General features: G+C 30.7%; 1 protein-coding gene across 2 annotated transcripts in view; it reads right to left on the minus strand.

Moving 5' to 3' along the window:
* Positions 1–14,204, minus strand: part of LOC105254376 (slit homolog 3 protein) — a 100,180-nt gene that overhangs the window by 38,266 nt on the left and 47,710 nt on the right. Inside the window, exon 2 of one of the 2 annotated variants that reach the window (XM_025410006.1) lies at positions 7,664–7,732. The exons of the other annotated variant lie outside the window; for it this stretch is intronic. The gene's annotated coding sequence lies outside the window, so the exon portion shown is untranslated. The remainder of the gene's footprint in view (positions 1–7,663; positions 7,733–14,204) is intronic. 2 annotated transcript variants of the gene reach the window in all.

Consider the following 14,204-nt stretch of genomic DNA (forward strand, 5'->3'; position numbering starts at 1 on the left):
GCGAGAACCGGGAAATATATATCAGCCCGCGTAGCTATCGCGGGATTGCTCGTTGCGTCCGTGAAATATATTGGTGTTGGTGTCTCGGGTTGGTTTCATTTTCGGATTAGTTTTAAAGTGCATCGCGTGCATAGTGAAAGTGCAATCGAGAGAAAGAGAGAGAGAGAGAGGAGAGAGCGATGAAGGTGTGAAACGCGCGGGAAGAAGAGTAAAACGGCGAAATCGTCGCCGCGACGAAGATATCTAGCATCCTATCCGCGGATTAAAAAGCATTCGTGCTTTTTCGTAGCGCCACTATCTGTGTACGACAATAAACGATGAAATATGCAGCTCAGCATGGTTCTCTAAAACGCGGCCCACGCACACTATACTAAATTATCCAGGCGCGGATCGCGTTTCCCTCGCGACACCAGTCACGTATGAGATCGATACGAATGTTTTTTTTCTCCCTTCTTTTTTTTTTTTTTTAAACCGTGTGCAAACTATGAAAGATATTTTTTCAGGGAGGGACTCTGGTTGACTCCCACGAGACGATTTATGTGGGCGATCCGACTCGCGGTTTAATGTTTCAAGAAAGCTGTTCATGTTAAAAATCGACGTTTGCATTAATTGTGCCATTCTCGCGACGCGAAAAAATTTATTATACAGAGAATATCTCCGAAGTATCGTGCGCTTTTTCGATTGGGAGGGGTTTTTTTTTTAATAATTGGAACAATTTTCATTAGTGGGAATTTTTTATCGGACGCTATTTTATTTCACATTTGATGAAATTTTTGTTTTTGCTCAATCTTTTTTCTGATTAAAAAATTAAATTACCGGTTTCATTTTAATAAAACGTTAAACGAGAAAATATGATATTCGCAGCGCATATCAGTTGTACGAGATCCATATCCATATTATCAACGGCAGATAGCAGTGCATGAAAAGTTGGGGAACTCGATTGTGTATCTAGCTGCAAAAATAGACACCCAAGTGCGTAGTGTACTTGGCTACCTACATAGGGGCTATATAACACTGTACGTGAGACTCGTGTGCTTTCTCGATGGCTCTTTTATTTACTCGCTTCCATCACCGATATATTGCAATATTGCGGGAACGACAAGTTTTGTCGACGGAAGAGCTCTCGCGAGAGCAAAACTCGGTGAAAATGCGAAGAGTCGTGTTGGTAGGAAATCGCTGACGCAGAGAATATCCGGTTTATATGTTAACCTCTGGAAATTTCGCGTTTGAAAAAGCAGAACGTACGTCGCAGCAGGATGTGAAAATATTAAATATTTTTGCTAAGACATCTATTTGATATTACGTACAATTGTGCGACATGGTCGTCCTTAAATAGAAACCGTTCTCATCTGTGCGAATGTTATTTATCCATCTTTGTATAGGAGCGATTAAAATATCTCGCTAAATTAAGATAGATGAAAGTACCTTCTCAATTGCGTTATTCGAAAAGAAGCTACGACGACCTTTTCCTTTGAGAATAAAGGCTCTGCTGAATCTCTGCCTCTGCGCATCTTTGCATATTCAAACATTATTATCGCTTATTATATCTCGCGTTTATTTACTCTTCAGATTTTCTTTACAAGTACAACGAATATTTTTTAATAAATTTTTTAGTAAATTTCTTCCCGCAATTTTGTTACTAGAGTGCATTTCAATTTATGGCAACTGTACAGTAAACGAATCAATCCGGGAAATTACAATTTCATACGTGAATTTATGCTAAGTCGCAGATATGTGTGCGTTTGGATTTTCACGAACGCTTTAAAAAATTTCATGTAACATTAACGTAATCGTATTTACGTCGGCACTTGGTGGTAGAACATCGCGGTAATTTAAATTACTGTCTTGGATTTATGTTAATCCGTTTGTACATCGCCGACGCGGAGTAAGATACTCGCTACGTCCTAATTAGTCTAAAATTGACTGCCACAATATACGGCCGTGTATATGCACTATAGTAATCTGGCAATAATGCGCCTGCTTAATGGGCTCATTTCTGCTCCATTTTGAGCAAATATTACCTGAAAATACATCTCGTTGTGCCAATATTAACTTAAAAGAGAATGTAAAATGTTGGAGTAGAAAAAGAGAAGTGATTAAATGGATTAAAGACAAATGAAATTAAAGGTCTTTCTTCTCGATCGATGGTCCTGTACTTCGTTTGCCACCGACGATAAATACATTAGCTCGATATCAAAAGCTCTTTTAACCTCGTAGATGTAGAACAATGAACTTTAAAGTTCCCTGTTTATCGTATAATTTTTTACAAATAATTCCTAATCTTTAACAAATTAATCTTATTTATAATAAAATTTTATTCGTTAAAGCTAGTAACTATGACATAGGACAAGTGCAATTTCATAATTTCGAGGGAGAAAGAAATAGAAAATCTCATTCTCATTATAGAATATAAAAAATATGATTAAGTAGAAAGAAATCTGTATTATATAAACGTCACCTCTCGTACGATGTATAAAACACATTCTATGAATATGCATCCAATTTAACGAAATAATTATCGATAATTGTGCATAAAATACAGCTATACAAATTTTAATTAAACGTCAATTACATATTATGTTATTTATTAAATAATTGTGTAAGGTTTAATTATAAATAACAACGTCATATATTCGGATCTTCATGGCAATCAATTTAATTTTTGACATATTTTTCACGCGAAATGGTCGAGCGCGCAGTATTGTGTGCATTAAACTTTCAATCCAATCACTCTGCATGAATAAGTCGGCATGCGTGTTTAATTCTTTTTCTGTTGCGCGAAGTTGTGTCTGCTCGATGACATCAATGTACAGAATGACGGATTGATATCGTTGCAAAATGGCAGGACAATTGAAAATTTTCGTAGAACGTGTGTGTGAAACGTCGGATTTTCCGCACGACATCTCAACGAATAATACGACTTTGTCACAAAAGAAAAATCGATTCGATTCTTCACGATATATTGTTCTGCAAGAAACTTAGTTATTTCGACTATCTCGACAGGAAAGGATCTACTTTCTGAAACTTGAATCATTTTGCAGGTAGCATTTCGTAGGTGCACTTTGCAACATAGTATGGTTCGTGATATTTATGCAACACGTAATATATCGTCGGTAAACAATGCGCATATTTTTATAAACATACGGAGTAAATACGCGACGCGTGAGTTTTTATATAACACACACACAATATATACATACATATATATCACATATTTCTAATACTTTCGTTGTCGCTAAACGAATTTTAATTCAATTGCAATCGGTCTTTTTGGAAACGTTTGTTTTGAAAACGTGATGGCAATATATAAAACGCTTCATATTATATATAAATAAATAAATAAATATTAAATTAAATAAATTAATAAATTTATTCACATGCATAAAACAATGCGCTGTTTCTTCGTTTTATTGCCGTTAAACTATTAATAAAGGGCTATGTTAATTAACCCCTCGTCAATAATAATAATAATGAGACTTATGCTATCACGCTGGGTTGACTCTGGGATTATGCGGAAGAAAAATTATTATTATTATCGATCAATATTTATTCATCTTAAATGCGTAACAAGAGAGATTCTTATTTTTATCATTTCTTATAATAAATAGACGTTAAAATAATTTTGAAATTAATGGTGAAGGAGAAAGAAAGAGATTAAAGAACGATTAAAGAGAAAGATTAAATTGATGAGGAGAAAGAAAGAGAGAGATTAAAGAAAAAAATACAAATATCTAACATTTATCATTTATTAGTTTTTGATTCTTGAAAAAATAAATATATTTTAAATAATATTAATAAATTCTTTACTAAAGATATTTTTATTCCTAGGCAATTCTACAAGTCGTGACGAATGAGGAAAATTTACAGGAACGATCAATACGCATTGAAATACCGGATAATACCGGATAAAGTTATGCGGAAGAAAAATTATTATCGATCAATATTTATTCATCTTAAATGCGTAACAAAAAGAGATTCTTATTTTTATCATTTCTTATAATAAATAGACGTTAAAATAATTTTGAAATTAATGGTGAAGGAGAAAGAAAGAGATTAAAGAACGATTAAAGAGAAAGATTAAATTGATGAGGAGAAAGAAAGAGAGAGATTAAAGAAAAAAATACAAATATCTAACATTTATCATTTATTAGTTTTTGATTCTTGAAAAAATAAATATATTTTAAATAATATTAATAAATTCTTTACTAAAGATATTTTTATTCCTAGGCAATTCTACAAGTCGTGACGAATGAGGAAAATTTACAGGAACGATCAATACGCATTGAAATACCAGATAATACCGGATAAAGTTATGCGGAAGAAAAATTATTATCGATCAATATTTATTCATCTTAAATGCGTAACAAAGAGATTCTTATTTTTATCATTTCTTATAATAAATAGACGTTAAAATAATTTTGAAATTAATGGTGAAGGAGAAAGAAAGAGATTAAAGAACGATTAAAGCGAAAGATTAAATTGATGAGGAGAAAGAAAGAGAGAGATTAAAGAAAAAAATACAAATATCTAACATTTATCATTTATTAATTACTTTTTGATTTTTGAAAAAATAAATATATTTTAAATAATATTAATAAATTTTTTACTAAAGATATTTTTATTCCTAGGCAATTTTTTCTACAAGTCGTGACGAACGAGGAAAATTTACAGGAACGATCAATATACGTGTCGAAATACAGGATAAGATCGGATAAAGTAGATAATAAATCGACCTACATATATAATGCAGCATCACAAAAGACGTATTTTGCGCGTATCTAGATTCCTTTCAGCAATCCGATCTTTGCGTAATTCGCGGAACACGCTGTTCATCCATTAATTCTGCACTGCATATAATCTCGACAAAGTTCCAACTCTGCGGAATATATTCCGCGTCAGTTCAGATATATACACTTGGGAGAACTGGAGCAAAATTAGAGAGTTGCAACACGCGTACTCCGATGGGTTTACGCGGACAAACGCGATTGTAATAAAATCTGAGCGACTGACGCTCGACAGCGCAACGAACTCGTTGCCGATGATTGTTTCTAGAATTTCATTCATTATGTATGACGGCATCGTTATAGTCTGATTCGCGATATCAAAGTACACGTGTTCAATGTACCACGGTAATTCCTCTCAGTTCGATCAACGTTAATTAATTAACAGGGCGTTTAACGTGAAATCACGTTACGCGCTTTGAATGTACAAGATCTATTCCCGATGCGTTTTGAACGTAGTTTTACAGACAGGCTATTTATCGCTTTCCACATTCATGTAATAAATAATTAATTAACGCACGATAAATAATTTTTCAAAATTATGAAAATCTCTATATGTGCAAGGAAAAAAATTATTAAGCGAAACAATGTTCGATTTCACATAAAATTTCCAATATCGGGTCGAGAAAGAATTTCGCTTGATCTCTTTTTTTTTATGTTCGATGCTAACGGAATAAAAAAAAAGCTTCTCTCGGCGTGTTACCGCGCGAAATTAAATTTTTTTCCAAAGCGACATGGATAGATAAGAGAATTGCAGTAATACATGTGTATTTGTGTCTATAAATCTTTTGCATAAACAGCATTTGCATCGCAAGCGTTGATTTAATATGCATGCAATCGTGGATTTCGTTATTCTTTGGACGTTCTCGTTCTTATTGTGATTCTAAAATATGTCTTCTATGATTATTTACGATTCACCAGGTACCATTTTTATCGGAAAAATTATATTAAATTTATGTTTATTATCCTTTCTACGTTGAATTAAATTATTGAGTTATTATAAAAGCCAATACAATTTCAAACTGCATATGTAAGAAATACAAGAAATTATTTAAATATTTCGATTATTATATTGAAAGATTATCAAAATAAAGTACAAGAAAATATTATTTATTGTTAGAAATAATGAATGGAATAATCGAAGGAGAAAGAAAGAGATTAAAAAAACGATTAAAAAGAAAGATTAAATTAATAAGGAGGAAGAAAGAGAGAGATTAAAGAAAAAAATACAAATATCTAACATTTATCATTTATTAATTACTTTTTGATTCTTGAAAAAATAAATATCTTTTAAATAATATTAATAAATTCTTTACTAAAGATATTTTTATTTCTTAGAAAATTTTTTCTACAAGTCGTGACAAACGAGGAAAATTGATTACTGATGTAATTTTAAAACGATGCAAGAGATTACTAGGTAAAAAAGCAGAAAATTAATTAGTAAAGTCGGTCAATTTTCTTTATTCTTCGTTTTACGCTAATAGCATATAACTCCTATAAAATTATATCGCTGTAATTTTATCATACTCTGGAGAAGTGCTTCAAATATTCTTGTATTATTCCCAGTTGTTTCTCTTTATTCACTAGTAATATCTATTAGTTGCTACAAGCTAAGTAAAGTGCACGAGACAAAAAATTAATGATTGCTTTCAAGTCGCATTAAACTTAACCATCTAGAGGTTTTCGCATTATTTTCTAATTTATCGGCACTACGTTTGTATGCAGATTTTTTGTCTCTTTCCACCTCCTTCCATTATGTGTCCTTCTACTCTAGTTTCACTTTATGTCCCTCAAGTTTTTCGTCCATGAAACTCTATTTATCTGCCAACAAGAAAATATATGCGCAGAACGTCATTCTAGACGATTTCGTGAGGATTTTATTTTCTAGTTCACCGGACCGACACCTTCGGCCATTCGTATTGCATAGTCGTGTTTTGCTAAGCCTTTGTATAATAGAGACGACGAAGAACGAAAGGAAGAAGAAGCACATATGTACATAATAGGAAGCATGCTTTGCACTGTACGCTTCTAACTTGAATTATCGCGAGTGCCGTACAAATATTTGATTAGGATGCACATAATCGCCTAGATGTATATAGTTTTGTTTCCTTTGCATTTCCTTATATCATTGTACAATGTTAACGCGTTTGCTTTTTAAAATAATCCTTCCATTTCCGCTAATTATTTCACGTACTCATTTATTAACACAAATAAAATTTACGACATACAGAAACCGCACCCTTTGTCACGCATTGCAACTGTAGTTTTTTCATCATGAGTGAAACATGCGTGGGAATACATTTATATGTTGCTTTTTTTAAATTAAATTTAGTGTAACAATGTAAAATAATACATAAAAATACATAAAAATCGCTTTACTGTTTTAAAAATTTTGAAACTTTTTTCCTTGTTTTTTGGTATAAAATCGTCAAAATTACACGTGTATCTAGAATAAAAAGAATCGATATTTTTAAATACAAAAAAATATGATGATAAATTTAAAGAATCGTAAAATTTAAAACAATTGTGGCTTGATTTAATTTTTTTGATAAACTTGAATGTCAAATGTCCAATAAAGGGAAGTATTCATGTTATTTTATCCACATAATTTATTTAAGGAAAATATTACAAAAGTTAAATTTTTTTTGAGCACCTGATTCATGTAATTTTATGAAAAATCACTTTTATATAGTTTACAGAGCATATTATTTCGTCGAAAGGAATAATGAACTTTCTTTTAAATCAATATTTCGATACATTTTATATTTTTTTAGATGTGTGTAAACCAAAGCATACTACATTATATATTGCGCGATAACGTGTTTGTCTCATTCATATTTGCAATCGCATATTATTTTATCAGTGGTGAAATATTTACTCACCGGATGTTGCGAACGTTTCTCGTTTAATGGAATTCTGCCAATTGAGCTTACATTCTGTACGGTACGTACCTGCAATGAAAAAGATTGCAAGAATAGAATCAACTAACAGTATATAACTATACAATATAGCAATACAACGCGCATTATTTTGGAACATCAATTAAAAGTTCGTGTGATAAAAAGGAGCACAATACGACCTCAAATTGTATCGAGAAATGCTTTATAAAATTGATATATTGTGGAAGAAATATAACTATTTGAGAGAATATTTTCATAAATATGTTATATAGGAAATGTCTCTACATAATTTATGTTTATTTTTAATTTACAATTTTTAATCGTAAATATTTGATTTATCGAAAACATTTTTATTGTCAAATTATAAACATTTGTAAAAATTCTTAGCAAATCTTACGTCGATTGTTTAAATATATATCGTCATAGTCGCGTTTTTTATTACAATAAGAAATCATTTTTTACTTTAAACATACAATTCTGATTTTGATAAAAATCTCAAAATTTATATAAAAAATTGCATTTTATGTTACTTTGTATTATTACTGCATTTTATCTAAAAAAATAATGTATATCTTTGCATGTTTTACATGATGAAAAAAATCAATTTTAATTCATCAAAGAGTGAGATTATTAAACTTTTATATTAGTTTCACATACACATAGACAATTCCAATTAATACGGATGGTATTACAAATCAATCATTTTAAAAGAAAAATTTCAACTCGTTAAAATTTTTAGAGATGCGGCGTGTATAACTTTTACTCGCTAGATCATGTTGAAGTGCTGCTCGCATAAGAGTTGTCTCTGATTTTAGCGTAAATACTGGGCCGATATTTCCTGACGTCTCCGAGTAGTGTACATGCAATTTCAATGATTGGCATAGCTATTCTCGCAGAGCTGCGCTGATTATTATTGACGGAATTCAGTGTTTCATAGTGATGAATACTCGCCGCACTAGTTCTAGTCTACGCAATTATAGTCTCGCGCGAGGCGCAATATGATGTAAATTGCATGTGTTGCCGCATAATCGAAAATACAATTTTGCATATTTAGACGGGGAAATAAGAATGGGGAACATGTTTTATGCGAAACATACAAAACATAGCGATATACGCGAATATGAATTTTCCGCAGATTTTTTAGACTTTGTCTTAAAACCCCGAACATTAAAATCAATATGTAGTTATGTAAAACGAAACGTATTCATGTAACATGGAAAAGTTTTTATGAAAAATAGAAATTATCAAGGAATATTAATCGTTTCATGCATTTTAATGGGCATTCTACAATATTTATATATGTAGATACATAGATTTTTCTATCTATAAACATATTTTTTTCTGAAAAATCAATCCGGAGCAAGCGTATCGCATGTCATCGAGATTTCTTTCGCAAGAAAACATCAAAAGATAAATAAAAACATACCAATTGAGAAAATAGAGATAATATAGATAAAATAGAGATAATATAGAGAAAAACTGATGAGCAAAAAGTAAGAAACTCGTGCAAATGCCTCGCATTCCTTCGCAAATATTTGTTGAAGCGATATAGATGAATGTGCAGATTTTAATGAACACATGGCAAACGACATGACGTTTGTGTTGACAACGATCTTAATTTTCGCTTGGCTTGATTGTAAGTTGACGTTCGCTTTGAACAACGTTTTAATTAGAAGATGAATGTTAAATTCCTCGCCGAAAGCGAGGAAATTGTCAGTGTATGAGCCGAGACAAATATAAACGCGCATTTACGTATCAATGCTTTATTTCGAATTGCTTGTAAGATAGATACTACTAGATCGATCTTGCAAATGCAATCTTACGAAATAGAACGTTCTCGTTCCGGAAGAACTATCATTGTTGCATTGATACGTATTTCTCAGTTACAGAAAGATTTCTGTATATATTTTTCCGATGATTGCTTTTTTATTATTTATATGTTTTATATGTTTATTTATATGTTTTTATTATTTATATGTTTGTTTTACTACTAAAATGTATTTTATAGATTTTGTATATTTCTTATCGTTCTAAAAAAAAAATATATAATTAAAAATTTAATTTTTTAATTTCTAATTTGCTACCAATAGTAAAAAATATGCTCGAAATTCTGTCATATAGAAAATAAAAATTATACATGAATATCATAATAATTGAAGCATTTTTTCTCGGAAATACCAGCGAGTGCATTTAGTAGTTATATAGAATTACGCTTTGTTCTCCTTACAATTGAAACATATTAAAAGCTCCTTTTACAACTCCAGTATTTTATATATTATTACGTTTGCACTTTAATATCACTTGCACGGTAGTGTAAAATTTCTTATGCTTTTATGTCTAGTTAGAGCGCCACAATTCTAATTATTCGTCACAGAAAAAAATGAAGAAAAATATTGTAAAAATTATGTAATATAATTTTTGTAAAAATATTATGGAACATTGTACTAACGTATAAAAAAATCAAGATATATATATATATATATATATATATATATATATATATATATTTATAGAAGAATATTGTAATTACTCAAACATTTGGATAAACAAATGCATAATCGTTAACAAATAATAGGAGAAATATATATATATATGTTTATTATTTCATAATTGTTATGATAATAAATACCTTAATATATAATATATATTATTATAATTTATCATAAATGTTGTAAAAGGGAATATATTTTTTATGTAATTTGTACTGCGAGATTTTCTCCGTTCATCGTGGTAAAAATATACTGAAACGTACTCTCTTGACCTATTTCTGCATCAGAATATTGAGACCAAAAAGGAATCTATGAGGGCTTTAAAGAATTCTCGTCGTCGATTGGTTTCACCTTTGAAGTTTCGTGAATAAGCAAATTCAATTCAGACACGCTTTATTTCTCAAACGCACAATACGTATTTTTTTCTTATAAATTTGACGTATTTTTTTTTACGCATTGCTTTCTTACAAAGTAGTCGTTTCTAAAAGACGAACATGTATACAATTTATATGTGTGTGTATTTTTAGGAATAAAAATATTTACTTAATGTGTGTTTACGTTTTAATTACCGTGAGCATGTGAATAGTGTAAAAGCAGGAAACCTGCGTGATAAATGTCTCGAATAGCCGCACTGTAAATGTAGCCTTCATTCTATCCAAACACGACATTATATTGCTGTAGGTAAAATACTGCACATTATTCGCAGTAAACAATACCGCACCAACATAAACAAAAGCAACTATACGCGGCATATATTTTACAGAACTCTAACACAGAAATGTACTTTGATACAATAGTATTTTAATTAACACATTTTTATATGTTGAGTTATCAATGCTCAAGGATATATTTTTTTCTACACATCTTTCTCTCTTTTTCTTTTTATATTTTTAAGAACTTTAAATTATTTATTTTAATTATAATTTAAATTTATTTATGCTCTTTTCTTATGTATCTTCGTATAAAATACGCAGGAAACGACATATATGTATATATATTTATTTATTTACATGTGAATAAAAATATGCATAAAATGTTGGATATATTAACAAGGAGATTTACAAAATTACGATGATATTAACAAATATTAATAACAAATTAATTAACAAGTATAAATTTTATCAATGTAAGATGAAAAAATATAAAATATTCGATAAAATACTCGATCGAGTAAAACGTGCGAAATGAATTCTAAAAATTTTTATCAGTCATGAATGATCATTTCAGAGAAGACAGAGTTGATGCGAGTAGTATTTCATAGCTCGGATTTAGAGGTAATTCGTGACAATCAGACTGATAGTCGGAAAGAACGGCAGACTTTGAATTGGAAAGTTTTTACAATGGTAGTTCCGTTACCATAAAGAGTTACACTGAAACGAAACGTACGGCACACCTGTAGCACTGTAACCTTTCGCCCTCGCATTTGTTCTTTGTGCTCTCCTTGAGATCGACAGTATCATCACGTACCGATAGAAAAACGTGCTCCCCAGAACAGCAGTCGGATCTGTAAGAGTCAGCTTTTACAGAGCACGGGTCAGCCTTGGAGTTCTAGTGGTAATACGTGTTTTAGGTAGGATGCACATATAGAAATCACACGAATGGTCTCGCGTTGCTTCCGAAAGGAACATTCGCTCATACGGATAAATCTGGACGGTAATATCGGCTCACGTGTATTGCGTCCAAGTGTTCTCGACTATCGATTGAATGGAAAAAAATAATACGTAGATCTGCCTTTGACATGAGTCGTATAAGCTGAAAAGTGATTGACAAAACGCAATTATTTTTAATCGATTTCAAGCACATCGGACACATGAATATTTATACTTTACGAAATTTACAGACAAGACATTTTACCATTATTTAATATTCTTGAATTTCTTATATCGATGAAACTCTATGCACTTTTTCCGATATTTGATAAATATCCTTTCAAATTCAAGAAATATATGATGTACGTAATCATCTCTTGACAGACAAATACGAGTAAACAGCATTGAGAAGTAAAAATATATTCATAAATATTAATAAATAAAAAGCGATCTGACACGCTTATGAAAATTTAAGAGATTCAATAATTTCAAAATACATTTCTATGGCTCAGTACTTATCTCAGAAAAAGTTATTTCACGGATTTCAATCTCTGTGAGAAAGTTACAGAAAACCACGGATATGATTGGTCTTAGCAACTTTATTTAATTTTACGCTTTAAAAGACAGCTCGCAAATGCAAGATAAGTCGACTTTGCCACTGCAGGTTAAAAATCGTGGAGGAAAATCTTTTCGCGAATATCAGAAAAGACCGCGTTCTGAGCTTCGTCCGACGTAACAACGAGAAGAGAATAAGAACAAATTTATCCGAAGAGGTTTGCATAATTTTTTCGGCGAGTATCGCAAGTAATATTCGAAAAAAATCCATGTTGCATCCTGATGAGGTTATTATTATTATTCCAACAAGAATTTACGAAGGAAAATGACATTGATTCCTCGGAGACTCATAGTAGCATAATGCAGATATATATTCTCTAGCAGTTTCATATCTATCATAGAAAATTTCATTCTGAGGATACTAACATGTATCCCATCGGGGGTAAGCGTAATATTCGTATAAGCGGACAGAATATCAAAAAGATCTTATAATATGACACATGTAAGACAAGTTATGATATGATATGATCACAATTCTCGAAAATCGGTATCAATTTAACATTTCGGATAAAAGTGATCTAAAAGTCAGTAAAAATTCGGTTTCGATTTTCTCCACACGATTTCTTGTTTATTTATGTATTCCTTTTAAAATATAAGAATTATAAAATCAGTAAAAGACAAATTATTTTATGACATACGTCGAAAAATTTTTTTATATTTTACATATAATATAAAAATGTAAAAATTTAGATTAATTCAAAAAATTTCGTACGATTTTGGATTTTATTGAGTCTGAATGTGTATTATTATGTGCTTAATGTATTATTTTTTATTGAATGTTAACAACAAAATATTGGAATACAATTTGCTTTATAAAATTTATTCAATCTTATTTTTATAAAATTTAAAAGATATAACAATCTATTTTTCTCTTATCATAAAAAATAAAAGATAAAAAATATTGGAAGAATAAAACTGCATAATCTCATCTAACATTAATTACGAATTATGTATCACATAAAAATATTATTTTTTTGTATTAGTTTTTATGATTTATTTTGCATTTTATTATATATACATATGCGCATATATATATATATATATATATATATATATATATATATATATATATACAGGGTTTTCTAGTTATCTTCCGACATCTTTCAAAGACAGATTCCTTGGATCATTTGAAGACGATTTTTCCTCAGCGAAAATGTCAATGAAGGCCATCATTTTTTGCATGTTCGCGATTTTTGTCATCATATATTTTTGCAATTAAGTCTTAAATTAAAACTCAACTAAAGTAAACTCTATTTAAAATTAATCAAAGAATGTGGTTTTGTTAATATTTTATTTCTACAAAGCTTAGTTTACGAAAAATCTCTTATTTCCAATCACTTATAATTCGAAAATTATTAGTACCTCGACATTTTCGTTGAGGGAAAATCGTCTTCAGATGATCCCAGGAATCTGTCTTTGAAAGATGACGGAAGATAACTGGGAAACCCTGTGTATATATATATATATATGTGTGTGTGTGTACGTATATATGTATAAGATGCGCTTTATAGGTATATGTATTCAAGAGCTTAATCATTCCATTGAAACAAGGGCCTGTTATCTTACATAGTAGTTTCTGAGTAACATGTTACATGTAACGCGTAAATGCACATGAATAGAATACTAGCAGAGTAGTAGTAGTAGGTCCTCCGGGCTTCCGCCAGCTGAGAAAATCACGCTGGCGACGTGAAGTAATGCGATTTTGGCGAACAGGGAGACCGATGCAGTAGATGCAGCTCTCGATTTTGCGATCCCCACGGGTCTCGAAGAATTTATAAGAGACTGCGAATCGGATAAATCGCATTGAAACGAGAAAGTGGAAATGTATTG

Source organism: Camponotus floridanus, unplaced genomic scaffold (assembly GCF_003227725.1).
Source record: "Camponotus floridanus strain SB8 unplaced genomic scaffold, Cflo_v7.5 scaffold3, whole genome shotgun sequence".
Taxonomy (NCBI): domain Eukaryota; kingdom Metazoa; phylum Arthropoda; class Insecta; order Hymenoptera; family Formicidae; genus Camponotus; species Camponotus floridanus.